General features: G+C 44.0%; 2 long non-coding RNA genes across 3 annotated transcripts in view; both read left to right on the top strand.

Annotated features, from left to right (window-relative positions):
- Nucleotides 1-2,779, top strand: part of LOC142828017 (uncharacterized) — a 29,764-nt gene extending 26,985 nt beyond the window's left edge. Inside the window, exons 3-4 of the long non-coding RNA XR_012902924.1 lie at nucleotides 1,325-1,420; nucleotides 2,027-2,779. This is a non-coding gene — a long non-coding RNA (uncharacterized LOC142828017). The remainder of the gene's footprint in view (nucleotides 1-1,324; nucleotides 1,421-2,026) is intronic.
- The window catches only part of LOC112544552 (uncharacterized), a 97,211-nt gene that overhangs the window by 63,291 nt on the left and 16,589 nt on the right, over nucleotides 1-17,331 (top strand). The gene's annotated exons all lie outside the window — the stretch shown is intronic.

Genomic DNA, 17,331 nt, shown 5'->3' with positions numbered 1-17,331 from the left:
CAACTGGTGATTTTTTTGCAAAATTTAAAGCTTGCTCTTGTGAGGTACTAAGTGCCCTGTGCAAGGTTCTTGGTATCTCTCCCCCAACCCACCATTTCAGTCAATTCAGGACCCCCCCAGAATCATGCCCTTAATGAATTTTGTAATGTGTGTGTGTGTGTGTGTGGGAGAGAGAGAGAGAGAGAGAGAGACAGAGAGAGAGAGAGGTTGCCATTTTCACTATAACAATTGGTGAAGCAAAATAAATATATCCTCACTTTAAATAGTCAAAGAGCCTCATAAAAACCTGCAGGCCTGTCAGTTTTTGCATGCAAATATTTACCAAGTAAAAACAGATACTTTTCCACAACTCATCATTCTGCGTCTCTCCTGTGGAGAAACTGCCAACTGAACATGCATGTTGGCTTGGCATCTGGACAAAACGCTCCCTGAAGAATAGAATGAAACCACCAAACTTGCTTCACTTGTGAACCCATTTTCCTTAAACTGGTGCAAGCCTGCTGAACTGACCCTTCCATATGAGCTTTGTTGTTTTCAAAATGTCATTTGGAAGGACTCCCTCCCTACCCAGCTTTATCACTTTTGCAGGAGGCAGCCATCCATCAGCAACAAACCACAATGCTAGTCTTGGCTCGCTGAATGCAGTCAGCAGCTGCTCTGTTCCAAGTTCTGGGCCAGCCACAGTCATCCAGCTTCCCACTTGTTCTATGTCTTCTGCCTCAGTTGCAATACAGCATCTCAAGCTAGAAGGACCACTAATTGACCAGCTTGGATAGGTTGCCAGTACTAAAGTACATTCAGTTCCCGATCCCCTATAGTCTGTGTGCCTGTCCCCCTTTCACTACACTTCCTACTCCTCCTGACACATTTCAAATTCTCCTTGCATTGAAGATTTGAATTCAGCATGTGACATGCTGTGCTTTTCCAGCAGGCTGCCTTTTGTTATTATTTTTCAACTAAAGTGAATGATCAGTGTGGTATGTTCTTTCTTCAGTTATTGCAGATACCGAAAACGTAAGCCAGGAAAGCTCAAGTCAGATTTTCATAATGCCAAACATCAGACAAAATCTTTGTCTTCTCCAACAATTATGTTGAAAGACTTACAAGCCTGAAAATAAAAAAATGCAATTCCTCAATTCAAAAAATGAAGCAGCATTATCCTACAGGCTAAGATAAGAATGTGATTTAAGTTTGCTTTAGCTGCTTCACCATGTTGTGCTGGCACAGTTGTTCAAAGAAATTGTGCTTGTGGAAGGAAAAGGTTAAAGTTTGCTACTGATATTCATCAGGAGATGGATATTTAATCTTTAATCTCTTGTTCTAGGCCCCTACTTCGGATCAACTCATTATCCCAAATAAACGATGTGTCATTCCCATTATTTATGTTTCACTGCAGCCAAAGTATCTAGACCTCGTTTTGGTAAGCACCATTCATTTCGACCCATTCAGTATTAATCTCCCTGCTAACATCTTTCCTGTCCTATGTGCTGTCCCCTATTTGCTTTTATGTTTTCCGCAGTGTTTATAAAAGGATAATCTTTTACAAAGCAGACAGAATTTTTGTGTATAAACTGCTCTGTTTGAATGCCTCATTGATATATCATCTAAACTGAAGTGTTCAGCAAGATTAGTGCATCCACTGAGCCACTGAACTGGGTTAAAATATGGGAACTGCTTCTTCCTTTATAGCGAAAAAGGGTGTCTACTGATGTCATCTTTTTTAAAATAGGATACTTTTAGCAGATGGACTGAGAATATGAATACATTCAACAAATAAAAAATAATCAGTACAGGAAGTAGTTTATTGTGATAAGTAAAAGGAAAAGAGGGCTATCTATCTATCTATCTATCTATCTATCTATCTATCTATCTATCTATCTATCTATCTATCTATCTATCTATCTATCTATCTATCTAATTTAAAGAGTAGGAGCCAGAGTCCATCTCAGTGAAACTGTGGTATATCACTGCAGAATAACTCAATGGAAATCAAAGAAGTTACTAATTTCTTACTCATTTTAAACAGAGACCGGAATCTGTCCTTTGTATCTTAAATGCAGATGACTTCAGCTAGGGCAGAGGTAGGTAAGCGTCTGGAATGCAAATGATAACTTTTTTTAAAGGGACAGAATTCTAGCTTTTGAAATCTATATCCACTGATGTCAGGTGGTATTGACATGCCATCTGTGATGCAGACATTTCTGTTCAAAGAACACAATAGGCAAGTGAATTTTTTGCCCACATTCCAACATTTAGTCAGGAAAAATCCAAAACAGACATGTGGTAGTAACATTTGAATGACATAGATCCTTAAATACATTTGTCACTTTGTGTACTTGCCAGCTATGTTTTGAAGATCTAATCCACCACAACACTCCAAATTTTATCCATCACAACTCTGTCAACATGTAGCACTGTTTAGTATTTTATTTTTGTAAAATTATACTATTGTTGTCTATGTATTATGACATAAACTAGAATTGTATTGTGACATAAACTAGGATTTGTGCCCTTGAATTTAAATGAAATGAACACTGTAAAAAATAATTGAAAAATATTCAGGAAATGTTGCAATTCATTTTCACTGTTAAATGGTCTAGGGCATGTGGGAAAGAGTATGAGAACTGCAAGAGGTGGACTGGGCACTTGTACATACACTCAGATATTTCCAAGATACTAGACCAGGGTGGGCAAATTCCAGCCCATAGGCTGGATGCAGTGCACAGGGTTAATCCCAAGCAGGCCTTCATCTCTATGTTTACCTGCGCCTCTGCAGGTATTGGACAATGGCAGCTCTCATTGGCCGCGGATCATCATTCACAGCCAATGCAAGTGGGGGGAAGCGATGTCCCAGTCTGCACTGCTTCCTGCTGCTCCCATTGGGTGCGAATGGCAATCCATGGCCAACAAGAGCTGCGATCGTCCAATACCTGCAGAAGTGCAGGTAAATGTAGCAGTAGCAGCCCACCAAGGACTAACCCTGGTGGGTTGATGCTTTTTTATTGCCCACAGCTGTACTAGACTTTGAGCCTAGTTTTATGGAATGGCTGACAGCTGTGGGAGGTTTAGAAAAGAGAGTTATCTATAATTCTCTGTTAGTCATTTTTAATTCACTCCTCCCATTTAAAGATCCCATGTCTAACTGACTGGTACTGCTTGCAAGGAAAGCCTGGGTGCTGCTATTGCTGGGGTCTGTCAACACTTTTAAGTTAAGTAGAGTGGTATGATGCCTGAGGAGAGAAGTACCAAGCTAATTCCTAGCCTCCAATCCCCAGATGGAGGTTTACTGAGTTGTCACTGGGCATTGGAGGTAACCCATATCACAGGATAGATAAAGTGATCCTAGGGAACTCATTGGCTCAGAAGGTTTTACTGGGATGAGGAATCTATCCCCCTTAAGTCATTGGCTATAACTCAGCCCACAGTGACTGAGATACAAAGTTGCCACACCCTAATTGGTGTTCAGTGGTCTGTGGGTAACATCTTTGATGTTCCCTGCACAGAGGAGAAACTCTATAACCCTGGGAGGTTTGGACTGTTAGGGAAGGGTTGGCCTTAAAAGGTACATCTAGATTACATGTAAAATAGGCTACCCAACATAGTCAATGAAGCAAGGATTTAAATATCCCCAGCTTCATTAAAATAAAAATGGCCACCGCATTGTGCCGGCTCAGCTGATCATCGGCACAGCGTGCGAGTCAAGATGCAGATCGGTCAACAAGGGAAGCATTTGTCGACCACTCCCTTATGACTCATGAAACGAGGTTTACAAGAGCTGTCAAAAAAGGCTTCCCTACCAGCATCTCGCTCATATTCACAGGAAGAGTCTGAGCATTGCTGTGAACCTCAGTAGTGACAACATGGCACAGATGTCCTTAGTGACTAGGAGCTAAACCAGAAGTTCTCAACCTCCCTTGGGGTTAGGGCCTAGTGGTTCAGCTTTGGTCACCTTAGCTGGGGTGGGGGGGGTTGGGCAGGCTTCGGTCTTCCTTCCTAGGACTTGTAGTAATATTGGTTGTCAGCAGGGAGTTGTGGTGCAAAGAAGTTTAAAAACCCCAGAGCTAGATCATGACTTGCTCTACATTTGAATGATACCTTCCTACGCAGCTGTGTATGCTGTTTAGGTCCTGAGCTGTGGGAGTAGCACCAGCCTTTTCTTATCCCACTGAGAGGAGCCAACAGCCTCAGCAGGCCTCTGGGCAATGTGAGGGGCGGGGAGGCCCTATGTCCACACCCCCAGAAGAGATGGGACAGAGGGCAGAAGGGGGAGGTCCAAGGGCAGCCAGCTGCCAGGCAGTCCTCAGAGCTGGCTGGAGTGCGGCACACTCCTGCCCCCAGCCCTTTGTGCTGCCTGAAGCGTGCGGTGCAACTCTCTGGAAGCATGTTAAAGGACTTTGGGCTCCAGCTGCCACCACTGTTCCTGTGGCAGCGATGGCGGATGGAGCTCCAAGCCCCTTTGAATCACTGGGCCCCAGGGCCACTGTCCCTTTGTCCCCCTTCCCCGTCAGCAGGCCTTCATTTGTCTTGAGGCAGGTGAGTGAAGAATGGGTGGGGAATGGACAGAGGACAGGAGATGTAAGTCAGGTAAGCTATGAGGAGAGTGAAGCCCTGAAACAGGTGACCTAGGCAGGTTGTGAAATCCTTGTCTCAGCTGTCAGGGATGGTCCATGTATACTTAATCCCTACTTCATGCATGGGGTGCCTGGATGACCTCTTGAGGTCAAAACAATATAAGAATGACCAGACTAAGGGTGCATCCATACTACTCCCTTAGCTCAAAATAAGATACACAATTTGTGCTATGCAAATTGTGTATCTTATTTAGATTCTATTTTGAAATAGTCCATTTCAAAATTTGGTGCGTCTATACAGTGCCAAATTTTGAAATAATACACTATTTCAAGACATCCCTGATCGCTTGTAGAATGAGGCTTACAGGGATGCCGAAATAGCGGGTCTGCTATGTTTTGCAATAGCGGACGTGTTCAAAAGATGCGGTATAGCTATTTCGGGATACCTCTGGTATCTCAAAATAGCCTTGCAGTGTAGATGTACCCTAAGTCAGACCAATTATCCACCCAGCCCACTACCCTGTCTCTGACAGTGGCCAGTTTCAGAGGGAATGAACAGAACAGGGCAATTATTGAGTGGTCTATCCCTTGTTGTCCAGGCCTAGCTGGCAATCAGAGGGTTAGGGAAACCCAGAACATGGATTTGCATCATTTGAGCATCTTAGCTAATAGACACTGCTGGGCCAATCCTGCATGAAGCTATCTAATTCCTTTACAAAACCTGGTTATATCTTTGGCCTTTACAATGCCCCCGTCATTGAGTTCCACATGCTGACTAAGCAGTATTTCCTTCTGTTTGTTTTAAACCAGCAGCCTTTTAAATTCATAGGGTGACTCCTGGGTTTTGTGTTATGTGAAGGAATAAGTAATACTTCCTTATTGACTTTCTCCACGCCATTCATGATTTTATATAGACCTTTCTCTTATCCACCTCTCATCATCTCTTTTCTAAAATGAACAGTCCCAGTCTTTTTAACCTCCTTTCATATGGAAACTGTGCCCTAACTCATCTTTTTTGTTGTCCTCTGTACTTTTTCTAGTTCAAAATATAACTTTTTTTGAGATGGGGCATTCAGTACTCCATGCACTATTGAAGGTGTGGATCTGCCATGGAATTATAGTGGAGAGGACTATCAAATGATTAAAAATATCACAGGTTTAATCACAAGATTAAAAAGTGGTTGTGATTAATTACTGTTCTAATCATACTGTTAAACAACAGAATACTGATATAAAATTTTAATAAATAGCTGTGGAGGTTTTCTTTACATTTTCAAATCAATAGATTTCAGTTACAACACAGAATACATAGTGTTCCCTGCTCTCTTTAGGTTTTTATTTTTATTACAAATATTTGCACTGTAAAAAGTCTGAGCATGAAAGGGCAAGTGAATCTTTATCCTATCTGGCACGTTAACACTTTGCAATGCAGGCTACAACAGTGTCATGTGAACAATTGTTCTCACTTTCAGTAGATGTAAATAAGAAGTGGGCATCATTGTCTCTTGTAATGTAAACAAATATCTTTGTCTTAGCAATTGACTGACCGAAAGGTAGGACTGAGTGGACTTATAGGCTCTAAAGTTTTACATTATTTTGATTGTGAGTGCAGTTATGTAAAAAAATATATATATTGGTAAATTGCACTGTCACAATAGATTGCACTACAGTACTTGTGTGAGATGAATATACAACATTTGCATTTGTAGACTACACATATTTATAATAGATAACAATAATATGAAGTGAGCACTGTACATTTGTATTCTGTGTTGTAACTGAAATCAATATACAGTATTTGAAAACGTAGAAAAACATCCAAAAATGTTTTATAACAAAATTAAATTGGTATTCCATTGTTGTCTAACAGTGTGATTAAAACTATTATTAATCACAACTATTTTTTGACCCATGTAATTTGTTTTGCATTAATCACTAGAGTTAGCTGTGGTTATTGAAAGTCCTCATAGTGGCATTATGATATTTTCTCTCTTATTATCTATACTTTTCCCAATGCCTCCTAGCATTCTGTTAGATATTTTGCACATGGAGCAGTTTTCAGATAACTATCTACAGTGACCCCCAAGATCACTTTCTTGAGTGCTAACAGATCATTTAGACCTCATCATTTTGTATGTATAGTTGTGATTATGTTTTCCAATGTGCATTACTTTGCATTTATCAGCATTAAATTTCTTACATAAACATAAGAACATAAGAACGGCCGTACTGAGTCAGACCAAAGGTCCTTCTAGCCCAGTATCCTGTCTGCTGACAGCGGCCAACACCAGGTACCCCAGAGAGGGTGGACCGAAGACAATGATCGAGCGATTTGTCTCCTGCCATCTCTCTCCAGCCTCTGACAAACAGAGGCCAAGGACACCATTTTATCCCCTGGCTACTAGCCTTTTATGGACCTAACCTCCATGAAATTATCTAGCTTCTCTTTAAACTCTATTATAGTCCTAGCCTTCACAGCCTCCTATGGCAAGGAGTTCCACAGGTTGACTACACGCTGTGTGAAGAAGAACTTTCTTTTATTCGTTTTAAACCTGCTACCCATTAATTTCATTTGGTGTCCTCTAGTTCTTCTATTTAGGGAACTAATAAGTAACTTTTCTTTATTGGCCCTCTCCATACCACTCATGATTTTATAGACCTCTATCATATCCCCCCCTCAGTCTCCTCTTTTCTAAACTGAAAAGTCCCAGTCGCTTTAACCTCTCCTCATATGGGACCCATTCCAAACCCCTAATCATTTTAGTTGCCCTTTTCTGAACCCTTTCCAAGGCCAAAATATCTTTTTTGAGGTGAGGAGACCACATCTGTACACAGTATTCAAGATGTGGGCGTACCATAGTTTTATACAGGGGCAATAAGATATTCTGGGTCTTATTTTCTATCCCTTTTCTAATAATTCCTAGCAACCTATTTGCCTTTTTGACCGCCGCTGCACACTGCGTGGAAGTTTTCAGAGAACTGTCCACGATAACTCCAAGATCCCTTTCCTGATTTGACGTAGCCAAATTAGCCCCCATCATACTGTACATATAGTTGGGGTTATTTTTTCCCAATGTGCATTACTTTACACTTATCCACATTAAATTTCATTTGCCATTTTGCTGCCCAATCACTGAGTTTGGTGAGATCTTCTTGGAGTCCCTCACAGTCTTCCGCCATTTTGTTGCTGAGTCACCTAGTTTTGTGAGATTCCTTTGTAAACCTTCATAGTCAGCTTTGGATTTGCCTATCTTGAGCAATTTTGTATCATTTGAAACTTTGCCACCTCACAGTTTACCCCTTTTCCAGATCATTTATGCATATGTTGACCAGCACTTGCTCCCATGCAGATGTTTGAGTGAACTTGCTATTTACCTCTCTGCACTGTAAAAATTGATAATTTATTCCTACTCATTGTTTCTTACAATTTAATTAGTTATGGATCCCTGAAAGGACCTTCATTCTTATCCCATGATTCCTTACTTTGCTAAAGAGCCTTTTGTGAAGGTCCTTGTCAAAGGTTTTTTGAAGGTCCAAGTATGCTATATGCATTGGAGCATCTTTGTCGCCAACAAAGAATTCTAATACATTGATGAAACATGATTTCTCTTTACATAAGCCATGTAGATTCTTCCCCCAACATATCATGTTCATCTATATGTCTGATAATTCTGCTCTTTACTATAGTTTCAACCATTTTGCATCCAATTTGTCCAACTCTTTCCTGAAATGTAGTCCCCAGAACTGGTCACAATACTGTAGTTGAGGCCTTCCCAGTGTAAAGTAGAGTGCAGGAATTATTTCTCATGTCTTGCTTACAACTCTCCTGCCATTATAATGATGTTTGCTTTTTTTGGAAACAGTGTTACCAACTCATTTTTCACTTATAATCTACTACAACCCCTGGATTCCTTTCTGCAGTATTCCTTCCCATGCAGTCATTTCCCATTTTGTATGTATGCAACTAATTGTTCCTTCTTAAGTGAATTTGTCTCTGATGAATTTCATCCTATTCACTTCAGAACATTTCTCCACTTTGTTCGGATGATTTTGAATTTTAATCCTATCCTTCAAAGCACTTGCTACCCCTCTCAGCATGGTAACATCCACAAACTTTTTAAGTGTACTCTCTATCCCATTATCTAAATCAGGCGTGGGCAAATTCCAGGCCATCGACCGGATCCAGTCTGCAGGGTTAATCCTTGGCAGGCCCCTACCTGTAGGTTTACCTGCACCTCTGCAAGTATTGAACACTTGCAGCTCTTGTTGGCTGTGGATTGCTGTTCAAGGCCCATGTGAGCGGAAGGAAGCAATGTCCCGGTCCGCGCCACCTCCCACCGTTCCCATTGGCTGTGAATGGTGATCTGCAGCCAATGAGAGCTGTGATCATCCAATACCTAGAGAGGCACAGGAAAACATAGCAGCAGTGGTCTGCCAGGGACTAAACCCTCGAGGGCTACCATTTTTTTATTGCATACGTCTGATCTAAATCATTGATAAAGATATGGAACAGAACTATACCCAGGACTATTTCTGGTTGAACTGCACTCAATCTGCCCTTCCAGCTCAACTGAGAACATCGGATAACTATTCTATAATCTTCCCCTTCTGGAGTGCCAAGGCTTTCCATACCTTCAGTGTCAGGAAGTATTCTCCTTCAGCAAAAATATCATCCTGCTCAGTGGTACAGAGGCTGTCAGAGTGCGGGTGGGATGGCTTGACTGTATCTGTGAAAATCTCCCCTAGATACGTCCCTGTCTCCAGGTCAACCACTCTGCTCTTAAGAGCCCATGCTAGGCCCCTGAGAGCCATGACCTGTTTGCCTGAATGCACATATATGCCACCTGCCCACAAGGCAAGTAATCATACATGCTGTATGCAGTGCAACAAACTGGGTAGTTCCCACTCTGCTGCTGTACTTCTGCCTGCTTTTACCCCTGCAGAGTTTTCATTTGTTTGTTCATTGTTTGTGGTTTTTGGGGTTTTTTTTGTGAGGGAGGATTATTGGCCTAAGTTTAGAGAATGTTTATTAGGTGTATCAGGCCCTAATGCTCCCTCTTTAAACTCCCTCAAAAAAACTCCTCTGTTTGCTGCTTCTGTTGTCTAGCTCCTCATGTCACTTATGAATTCGATTTTTAAACCCCTGTTGTCCCAGAGTTATCCACATCCCCTTGTCAAGGAACCCTAAAGGTCCCTTCCAGCCCCACATTTCTATGATTTCTATGATTCTCTATCACTCCCGATGCATCAGCCAGCTCATCTGTGCTGACACGGAGGTGGTGCAAGCAAGTGGAGAGTTGCTGGCATTGCTGTGTATAGATATGGATTGAGGGTGGGGCACACAGAGGTCACATGGGATTCTGGATTGCAGGGGCCAGAGCAGGATGTGGTGGGCTGTATTGTAGAAACTTTAAACAAAACAATGTTGGTGTAAAACACAAGCTCTCCGTGCCTCAATAAGAACAACCAAGTGATATGCTGTTGACTCAGAATGGGTGTTGTGCTGCTGCTGTGACTCCCATGTCTTCTCCTGGGCTGGGACAGTTCACACACAATGTTTTCAACAGGCCTACACCTAAGTGCACAGTCTAGTCCAAAAAACCAGGGTGCAGGAGGGGAGGGAAATCAACATGAGAAGATGTTATAAATGATCATCAGAACTCTCTCCAGATGGAAAGTTTTATAAAGTTCTCAAGGAGGTGACAGTGCATTGTCAGCGCACCATGCCAGCTCAGCCCTATCTCCTTCAAACATGAGTGGTGCGTAAGCAGTTGGAGATAGTAATTTTTTACACCATGTTGTCGACAGTTCAGCAATATATCTTCTGGTGTAAAGGTGTGGAAGAACTAGGTGCTGAAGTGATTAATCTCGCTCCTTAACAAAAGGGATCTCCCATATTTATATTGCTCAGAAATAGCCCTCCCGAAAATTTATGCGAGCTCTTAGCAAACTAAGCAGCCATCAAATGTTAATCAAAAACGTACACCTGATAACTCTAATAGATATTTAAAGAACCAGATTACATTAGCATTCCAGTGGGGTCAGTCAGAGACTTATACAAATAAAATGTTAAAGAGCCACTGTCCGGTTAAAAATTTAACTTACCTTAAACTAACATTTTATCCTTTAATTTTCTTTAATACAAAAAAATGTGTCGGGACTCCAAAATAAGGGGTGTAATATGCTAAGAATTCCAATGCTTGTCGAATGACTCCATGATAACTAGGGACCGGATTGCCTCTTATTCCATACATGGCTTATGGGTCTATACTGAACTGCCTTTGTACAATTGGGAGCCATCTGTCTCTTCTGAATGGCTCTCCTTGCTTTCCTTGAACCCCCTTTCTGGGGTCTCATATGTGTGTGTGTGTGGAGGGTGGATAGGTTTGGTTGGGTATGAGGACACAGGACATCATCTTTCCTACCCCCAAGCTGTGCAAGTAATCAACAAAAATGGTAAAACAGGAGCTCCTCCAGTCTGGAGAATGTGCCTTAAATAAAACTTCCAGGGGAAAGAACAAATGTCCAATCTGCAACAATTCTCTAGCTATAAGCTTTATTTGTATTAACTTTAGAATAAAGTTAATTGTAAAAGAACTATCTTTTAAACATGTAGTTTCCCCCCAACCCACTCTGGTTAAGTACAAATATCAGCACCATTGCACTGTCATCTGCTTGCTTCGCACTCAGAAATCCAGATAGGTTGAGGTACTTTTCTCCCTAGATTCATATTTCTGATGCCAGAATGGACTATTGCAACCATCTAATCTATATGTAAGCCTTCTGCCAGACACAGTCAGGAGCGATAAGGGCCAGGTGCAATATCTAGGCATGCCTTTTTAACAATACAACACAGAAGTGGCCCCACCCAGTAATCGAGGAAAATTAAAGCCCTGTGTACCTCTAAGAGGCAATACTTCCCCTTGAACAAGCACTGAGTCAATGTTTAGAAAAGACACTTTTAATAAAAAGAGGGAAGTGACCCAGCATTAAGCATGCACCAGCAGCAAAACACTCACCCTGGAGTACATTGGGCAGTGTCCTTTGCCTCAGGCTCTCACCTTTCATTAAGAAAGTCCAACAAATAAAAGTTCCTCTCTCTTTTACTGCCAGTGGCAATAACAGTTACTTAGATCAGGCAGGTGTTCTTCATTTCTGCTATTGTTTGATCACGCTTCCTCTTACAGGTCTAATTTTCTTCCCCTCTGTCTCGCTTAGTCAGTTTGGCTTCCTTTTTATACCAGGTGGCTAAAATTTCTCAGGTATCTAAAGAAGTTTTAGAGAATGCAAGGTGGGTAACAACTGACTGTAGGGAGAGAAGGGGGCTGCGTCGTCTCAGCAGATGAGTAATAGAATATGAAGTATTACAGTTCTAAATTGCCAGAAGGGTGGTAGCAACCGACAGCTGAAGGGAGGTGGTGGCTTCTGTGAAGTGAGCTAATGATGTCTCTCTAGTTTTTTCAAGGAAAAGCACCACATAACAAAAATTGCTACTGTATTTATCCCTGTAGAAAGGCTCAACAGAGAGGCAAATGGTCAAAAGTCTCAACCAAGGCCAACTGAAGTCAACAAGAGTCTTTCTGTTGTTGTGAATAGGCCCTGCATCAGGCCCTGAATGAGCTTGGAGATTGAACTATCCCTGGTAGAGATATCTAATTGCTACCCCTGGAAAGGATCTTCAGGGTCAGTGGTGAAGCCCATTGCAAAGCATTGTAGGAAGCTTGTTCTCCCTCTGCCCCTGTAAGATTTATTGTGAGGTAAAAAGATGGCTTAAGGCCAAGTCTATACTACACCCAGAAGTGTAATGTCCCCTTTGTAAATACCATAGCTGTAGTAGACATACCTTAAGTGGACCTCCCCTTTTTCCTTCTGCCCTCTCCATCCCCCACCCTCCTTCCTTTACTTATTCCTGGATCTGGACATATTATACTCTGGTCATCTGAAGAAGTGTGCCGTGCCCTCAAAAGCTCATGATACCAGCTACGTGTTTTGTTAGTCTTTAAAGTGCTACCAAACTATTTGTTGTTTTTTAAGTTTTTCCTGTTACTGACTAACTCGGCTACCCCTCTCAAGCATTTACAGTATTTTTAAAATGTTGATAACAATAGTGTGGGGGGAGGAAGGAAGGGGTAATATTTTTTCTTGTGGGGTCACTGACAATTACAAATTCTGAGTGATTCTGCATGCCTGAAGATGAGATCCTAGTGTATCAAAGTATGTATCTTTGTCATGAAAATATATTTTAATATGCATTGTCTCAAAGCAGAATGAATACTGGGAGAAAAATGTATTTACAGCCCATTAGGGACATGTGAAGACCTTGGAGTCTTGCACCCAATAAAAAGATGTGCCTCACCTGGGTTGTTCACACTACTGCAAATGCACAAGTCATTTGGTGCTATTTTGTTTAGTTTTATTTTTCATACATTATAATCAAAGCTCCCATGTCACTAGAACATATGCAGTACACAAGAGCAGCACACAAGAGCAGAATGCAGCACACAAGAACAGAATTAGGGCTTTAGTTTTTATATAGTGGACACTGTTCCAAACAAATTACACTTCCCTGGCCATATTTTGAAGGTATTGTGTGGTAATGACACTGCTTCAGTAAGTTTTGTACAGTGGCACTCTCCCCATCTGTCATGACAGCATTAGTCTTGGCATCTCTGGTGAAAGAATCAAAATTAAAAGGGAGAGGGAAAAAAAGTCAGTTTCTAATGGTTTCCAAATACCCATGTCTTATAAGCATGAATTAAAAATTACTTTCATCTTGTGGCCTTCCAGCACTATTACAGGGATAAAAACATTACAACTATTTAAAATAAAAATAATCCTGTTAAAAGCTAAAATATACATATATTCTCAGCTATTTAAAACAACCTGTTGATAGACACTCAGCTTTCATTTGATTTGCACTTCATTTGCATTAATAAAAAGTAAACCATAAGCATTGTGATTTACAGTAATATAAAAGCTATTACAGAGGACCTTCATCATAAGCTTCTTTGTTGCAAAGCTATTGCATCTTGCTTTCAATCACTAAACGCCATTAAAAACATTTTCTAATACAATACCGCTTGCTATAGTACATGAATACCTTTGCTTCAGAGAATGGCCTTATGAAATCACACTTTGTCTCTTTAGAAACAAATAGGTTACTTATTCATTTGGTTTTAAATGAAAAAAAAAGTTTCCATGCGTGAAAGTCTCAGCCTTCTTCCCACAATATTGCAGAGAGACCTTCAAGACCAGATCCATCCAAAAAGTCCATAGTATCTTTGTATTCTCCTTTATTTGCCTTTGACATCTATACCAACTCTCAGGCAGGGAGGATGTAGATACCCAAATAAACTAATTCCTCCTCTCTTGTGACTCCATATTTACCTCAGTTTTGCATTCTCTCCAAATGATGGTGCCTGAAATAACAATGTCCCCAATACTGGCCCAGTCTGTTGATTTAATAATGTCTTGAAAGAAGAGAACAACTCACAGATGCTACATCTAGACTGTACGCCTTTTTCAAAAGTGGCTTTTTCGACAGCATCTTTCGAAAAAGCCTCTGTCGAAAAAGAGCGTCTAGATTACATTGTGCAGATTGAAAAATTGATCCACTTTTTCCAAAAAGAGCGTTCAGCAGTTGAAAAAAGAAGGCACCCGGAAGTGCTTCTGGCAGAGCATGGAGGCAGCCTTTATTACCAGGTGTTGCTGTATGCCCTTTGCAGAGATGCGAGCTTAAAGGGATCCCCCTAGACAGCTGTTGCTCTGCTCCTACTTCTGGCTTGTCTACCTCCTAGAGGGAAAGCAAAGCTTCTGCAGTGCTTTCTCTGGTTGCCCTGATTCCTCAGACACCACAGCAGTTTATTTGCAGGGTTCTTTCTGCTTTTCAGTGTGTTTTTGGTCATGGAGCCTGAGCTGCCCCAGCGCAGGCGATGGCCCCACGCTGCCATAGTGCAGCATGATTCTGTCATGAATCTCCTGCTCCATATGAACCCAGACTGCACCAAGGAGACCCTCCTTCAGGATGCAGGAGCTCTGTCCTTGCCCCCAAACTTTTTTGGGGACAGGCAGATTTGGAGGCACGAAATGAATTCGGAATGGTGGGACTGGCTCATCATGCAGCTCTGGGACAACGAACACTGGCTCCACAACTTCTGGATGTGGAAGGCCACATTCCAGGAGCTGTGTGTCTGGCTCACCCCTGCTCTGGAAGACCAGGACACCCACCTGCGGCCTGCCATCCCCCTGCAGAAGCACGTCGCAATCGCCCTGTGGAAGCTGGCCACCCCCGACAGCTACCGCTCCGTGGGACACCAGTGTGGGGAGGTCTACCGTCAGGGCCATCTTGATGGAGGTAAGTCACTCTCAGGGGACAGGCCCTGCTGAGTGAGAGGGTTGAGAAAGGGGGACTGCCAAGCAAGGGCAAGAGGGAGTGGGGGATGGAGTGGCACTCGAAGGCCACTCCTTGGCCACCCCTGCACTGATGTGGGGAGAGGGGGTGTCCTGACAAGGGGATGGGTGAATCGGTGGCGGCGGGAGGGGAGGTTCTTAAGTAACCTGTCTAACTCCCTGGTTTCTGTCTGTCTATTTGTCTGGTGCTGCAGGTGGCGAGAGGACCTGGAAAACGTCATTGCCAGGTTTGCCGCCCTTGGCTTCTCAAACTGAGGAGGAGCCCTTGATGGGACACGCATCACAATCTGCGCACCGCATCGAGCAGCCCAGTTCATAAACAGGAAAGGTTACAATTCCATCATGCTGCAGGCCCTCGTCGACCGATGGGGACACTTTATGGACATTTGTGTTGGGTGGTCGGGGCGGGCACATGATGCCCGCATATTCCGTAACTCCTACCTGTTCCACAGGTTGCAGGCAGGAACATTTTTCCCACAGCAGCACCTCACGCTCGGGGATGTGCAGATGCCAGTGTGCATAGTGGCCAACTGATGCTGTAGCTCATGAAGCCCTACACCGGCCACCTGGATGTGAGTGAGGAGCTTTTCAACATGCATCTTAGCCAGGCTCGCATCCAGGTGGAATGTGCCTTCGGCCAGCTGAAAGGGAGGTTCCGTTGCCTCCTCACATGCCTGGAGATGGGCGAATGCAACATCACGGAGGTGGGTGGCCACATGTTGCATCCTCCATAACCTGGTGGAAAGGAAGGAGGAGGCCTTCCTGCTGGGATGAGGGAACAGGTGCTGATGGCGAGGAGAGGCAATTTCAGCAGCCCCAGACAGTTGCCATCTGCCAGGCTCACCAGTCTGGTGTCCAAATCCGAGAGGCCCTGAGAGAGAGATTCTCAGAAGGAGCCCACTGATTCTCTCCAGGGCCTCCCCCATGGGGGGGGTTGGCCTGGCCCACCTCTACCTTTCCCTCCACAACCCTCACTCTCTTCCCATTAAGAAGACATAGACCCAGTTTTCTTTGTAAACAGATTTTTTTTTATTAGAAACAGTAGCAGTACAGAACAGGTGCAGACTGAGTATAAATCACCTTTCTCTTCTTACTGTTCAACTGTTTATAAACAATGTAAATCTGTCACTCAAAAATAAAGATTTTGTTACATAACTGAAATGTCCTTTAACTGGAGTGGTAGGGGACTGAAAATCTGGAGGGGGAGGGGGCTAAAGTAGGCCGCTGTTTCCCTGATCGCAGGGTCCTGCCACCTTCCTGCGTCCTGGTATCGCCATGCCTTTGGGATCGGGTGGAGTGAGAGCCAGACCTGGCCTGGGCAGGAGGGGGGCAGCTGTTGGGCCTGTGAGGGCTCAGGAGCAGGAGGGACTGGGGGAGAAAGGGGCCTGTCATGCAGGAGGAGTGGTGCCCGTGACAGGGGCAGGCAAGGCTACGACCTCCAGCATAGTGGCACAGATGGAAGCGTGCTGCTGTACCAGCTCATCCAGCAGCCTGTTGCACTACTCGGCCTCTGCCTCCATCCTCTGCTGGAGGGTCCTGTTCAGGTCCTTCAGCAGGTCCATGTAGACTTGTCAGTGCCTGCGGGTGCCAAGGGTCCGGGATGGTGGTAGGGCGGGTGTGGTGTTCCCCTGTTCGATAGAGGGTCTGGCTGTGGAGGAAAAGAGGAGGAGACAATCAATGTCTGTGTGCACCCCTGCTGTCCCCGAGGGCAAGCCATCGCTGTCAGGGACTCTCCTTCCATCAGGAGACTCAGGGGTGTTCCACATGACACCATGTGTGAGTTGGGCAGCAGCCTGAAAGCCTCACAGGCGCCCCACAGTGGCAATGGGACTAGATGACCCCCCATACTGCCAACCTGCCCGTGTGTGGTGACCCCTCAAAGCACTCACCTGATGTTCCCTCCCCGATATCCACGGACACCTGGGAGGCCTCTGGGGTCTGGAGGACCGGCTCCTGAGAGACGGTCCCTGCTGCCTCCTCTTCCTCCTCCTCCTCCTCCTGGTGCAGCTCTTCTGCCTCGTCTTCCTCCCTCAAGGGTCGGTCCACGATGTGGTGGGGTAAACCGGACTCCACTACATGCAGTGGAGTCTGGGCTTCCCCACTGCCCAGGATCTACTTCAACTCCTGGTAGTAAGGGCAGCTCTCTGGGGCTGCTCCGGAGTGGGAGCTCTGGTCTCGGGCCTTGGCATATCCCTGCCGCAGCTCTTTGACCTTGGCCCTCACTTGTGCCATGGTGCAGGGGTGATGCCCAAAAGGGGGTGATGCCCTTTGGTGGTCAGTCCCTGGGCCATGTGCCGATATATGTCTGCATTCCTGCGGCGTGGCTGCAGGGCTTGCAGGGCTTCTCCCT

Source organism: Pelodiscus sinensis, chromosome 3 (genome assembly GCF_049634645.1).
Source record: "Pelodiscus sinensis isolate JC-2024 chromosome 3, ASM4963464v1, whole genome shotgun sequence".
Classification (NCBI taxonomy): Eukaryota; Metazoa; Chordata; order Testudines; family Trionychidae; genus Pelodiscus; species Pelodiscus sinensis.
The sequence above is the reverse complement of the archived record's forward strand: the minus strand, read 5'-3'. Positions and strand labels throughout refer to the sequence as shown.